This window comes from Petaurus breviceps, unplaced genomic scaffold (genome assembly GCF_028583685.1).
Source record: "Petaurus breviceps papuanus isolate PSGF00001 unplaced genomic scaffold, PetGlider_PUasm1.0 174, whole genome shotgun sequence".
Lineage (NCBI taxonomy): Eukaryota > Metazoa > Chordata > Mammalia > Diprotodontia > Petauridae > Petaurus > Petaurus breviceps.
Window position 1 is genome coordinate 46,847,101 of NW_027185761.1, and position 3,958 is coordinate 46,851,058.

Here is a 3,958-nt window from a genome sequence, read left to right on the forward strand (position 1 = left end):
AGAGAGAGAGAGACAGAGAGAGAGAGAGAGAGACAGAGACAGAGACAGAGATAGAGAGACAGAGGGAGAGAGAGACAGAGAGAGAGAGACAGAGAGAGAAAAAGAGAGGGGAGGAGAGAAAAAGAGAAGGGGGAGAGAGAAAAAGAGAGACAGAGACAGAGACAGACAGAAACAGCCAGAGACAGAGAGAGAGAACAAAACCAGAAAGACCGGAGGCAGAACTGGGCAGGTTTTCAATGTTGGTATAAATTCTAAACTCTAAGAAGCAGACAAGTTGTAATCTGTATCATCCAGAAGGCAGCAAAAAAATGGGAAAACTGGCTGGATTTGGAATCAGAAACCTTGGTCCAGATCCTGGCTATGCCACTTACTGTGTGACCTTGGCAAGCCACATTCACTCCATAGGTCTCAGTTTCTTAGTGTGCGTGTATTTATTTTTTATGTACATTTTTATCCCAAGATAGAATGTTACCTCCTTGAGAATGGGAACTACTTCATCTTTTTTTTGTCTTTACATCCCCAGCACTTAGTGTGGTGTATGGCACATGGTAGGTGCTTAATAATGTGTACTCACTGATCATTTCAATGGAAACATTGACCTGGGAATGCTGTATCCTATTTATGGAACCTAAGCATTGACTGTATATGAACATCACACATGGGCAGCCTCCTGGTCTATAAAAGGCTACCAGGCTATGCTATTTATCTCTTCAGTACTACAAGGGCTCTGGGACTTCATTGATGTAGGCTCTTTTTGTTGTCTACCACCAGTGGCACAGATCAAAAATTATCCATGCCTTCTCATCTCGTGCAACTGAATAGAGTACTAGACTTGGAAGTCAGAAGGGACCTGAGTATAGTTCCAACCTCAGACACTTACTAGCTATGTAACCCTGGACAAGTCACTTAACCTCTTTCAGCCTCCATTTTCTCATCTGTGAAATGGGGATAATAACAGCAATCTGGAAATTTTTCCCATAATTCTCTTGACATGGTACGTAAACCAGTGGCCTTCACAGGCTGCTCACTATATCATCTCCTTGTCTTGTAAACTGACTAACCCATCCTTGTTTCCTATCATGCATGTTCTCTGTACTGCTTGTCCTGTGATTCTTTGATGGCATTGTGTTGTAGTCCATCCATACCCATCACTCTCTTCTTCTCTGGGTGTGTCTCAACTTTCCCCCATGTCTCATAGCATCATCAGAAGAATGTTGATGCTAAAGTTCAAGGAGCAACTTGGGGCAAATAAAAGCACTGCATAATTCCCCAGAAGGAACATAGCAACCGACTCTGCTACTCAGTTCAATTCTGGACCGGTTTCATTGTCCACTCCCTATATCTGTCCAAAGTATAACTGAAAAACCCAACTGTGGGTTATCCATAGTCTTAGATACTATGGCATTTTTTATCATTTGTCTTTTCATGTGTGGATAGTCACTCTAAACTCTTCTGAGTAGTTGGGAGTCTTTTTTTAGGGGGTTCTTCAAGTTCCTTGGCTTAAAACAATATGGTGCCATCTGCAAACAGGAGGAATGCCAATAAGCATAAGAATAATTAATAATAATGATGATAGCTTACTACGTGCCAGGCACTGTGCTAAGCACTTTGTCATCATTTGATCCTCCTACAACCCTCAGAGATAGCTGCTTTTATTATTGCCATTTTACGGATGAGGAAACTGAGGCAAAGATTAAGTGACTTGCCCAAGGTCACACAGCTAGTAAGTGTCTGATCCTCTATTTGAACTCAGGTCTTGCTGACTCCAGGCCCTAGACATGCCTACTTCCATTTTGACTCTGCTGTGGGCATTCTCCATTGAAGTAACCAGCACCATTGCTAAACACACAGATGATGAGGTTAATGCCATAGCGCTAGGTACATGAAGAAGACAAAGCCTAAACTGAAGTCATTCTAGACAGAGTTGAAATCCTGCCTCTGGCAAGTAACAACTGTGAGCCTTGGGATAAATCTTCAGCCTCTCTGAGTCTCAGTTTCCTCAGATATGAAATGAAAATAATAAAGGTATCTACCTCACAAGGTTGTTCTGAGGCTCAAGTAACTCAATCTATATAAAATCCTTCTGTGGATTTTAAAGATTTAGAATAAATGTCAGTTATTATTATATTATTACACAGAATCTTTTGTACTTTTTGTGGTTGTTTACATGCCCTCTCCCCCCTTAGACTGTGAACTCCTTGGGAGCAGGGACTGTGGTTTACCTTTTCTTTATAGCCTCAGCTCTTGGTACAGTGACTGGCACACAGTAGGCTCTAAAGAAATTTTTACTAACTGACATCTCCCTTTTTATGCCTTACTTAAGCTTAATAGGCATAGGGTTCTCAAACAAAGTTATCTATGTTTTTTACATCTTTCAAGGCATGTCTTTGTGTTACTGACACAGTGTGACAGGAATCTTATTCAGTTGAATCATGTTGAATCAATCAATCCCTCAACATGCATTTATTAAGCACCAACTATGTACCAGGCACTAAAGATAAAAAGCAAAACTGAAACAACAAACAGTTCCTGCTCTCAACGGGCTTTCCTTCTATCATTGGATATCACCTATGCATAGAAATAAAATTTTTAAATATATATACAAAGCAATTTTGGGGGTGTGTGGTGCAGAAGACATTAATACCTGGGTGAATCAGGATAAATTTCTGATAGGAGGTGCCATTTGAGTTGAGTTTTAAAGGAAGCCAGAGATTTTAAGAGCAGAAGTGAGAAATGGCTGCACTGTGGGTGTGGTGGGAGCCTGTACAAAAAGTACAGAGACTAGGAATGTAATGGATCAAGAAGAGAAAGGAACCAGTCTGGCTGGAATGTAGTCCATGAAAGAGCATATAGTGCCATAAGCCAAGAAAAGTAGGATTGATGTAGATTCTAAAGGGCTTAAAATGCCAAACAGAAGTTGATATTTTATCCTACACATAAAAGGGAACTTCCAGAGATGATTCTTTCCTTTTCTTTATAAGCAGTAGGATGAATGGCAAGGTCAGAACTGTGTCTTAGGAATAGCAGTTAAACAGCTGGGTGAAGGATGGACTGAAGCGGGGACAGACTAGATGTAGGGCTACCAACAAAGAGGCTGTCTCAACTGTGCATACACTCATTACTGAGAGATTGGTGTCCATATGATTGAAGAGAAAGGAACAGCATATGAGACCTGTTATGATGGCAAAATTGAAACCACTTGGCAACTTATTGGCTATATGGGATGAGGGAAAATAAGAAATTGAGGAAAACTGCTAGATTGCAAACCAGGAAGAATGATGGTACCCACAACAAAAATAGGGGAGTTAGGAAGAAGTGAAGGTTTTGAGGGGGGGAGATAATGAATTCTGTTTTGGGCCATCTTGAGTCTGAGATGCCTAAGGCAGTCTTTTGCCATTATATCTTCAATAAAAAGGATTATGTGCCATGGAATCCTATTGGGATTCACATTTGCAGCTTGAACAGCTTCCATCATCTGTATAAAATGGCTCTTTCAAGTAGGTGGTTAAGTAGCTCACTTTCCCTACCTAAATGAGAATGAGCTGGGGGAGAGCACATTCATTTTCTTCAACATTTTATATTTATCCTTAACCAGTCCTCAGGGTGAGGAGAGAGGAGGTAGAGAAGGTGGCAGCCCCAGGTTAAGACAGTAGGACTAGTAAACTTTTAAGGTAGAAGAGCTGAGATGCAAATAGATCATGATGATAGGTGAATTTCGTCATGTATTGTAAATCATGTATAATATTACATACATCTATACATATCCATTATATATCTATATATTATATATTCTTAGAATATTACTTTCAAAGAGCCTCATTATATTTTCTATGTTCAGAGTGATCTGGGTTCTGCTCTGATAAGAATAAAGCATAAAAGCCAATAGAGGTTTTTGTTACTGAAGATGAAAGAGAAAGGAAGGAAGGAAGGAAGGAAGGAAGGAAGGAAGGAAGGAAGG

The 3,958-nt window shown here is 40.2% G+C and overlaps 1 long non-coding RNA gene across 1 annotated transcript in view; it reads right to left on the reverse strand.

Moving 5' to 3' along the window:
- The window catches only part of LOC138158144 (uncharacterized), a 342,218-nt gene that overhangs the window by 244,302 nt on the left and 93,958 nt on the right, over positions 1-3,958 (reverse strand). The gene's annotated exons all lie outside the window — the stretch shown is intronic.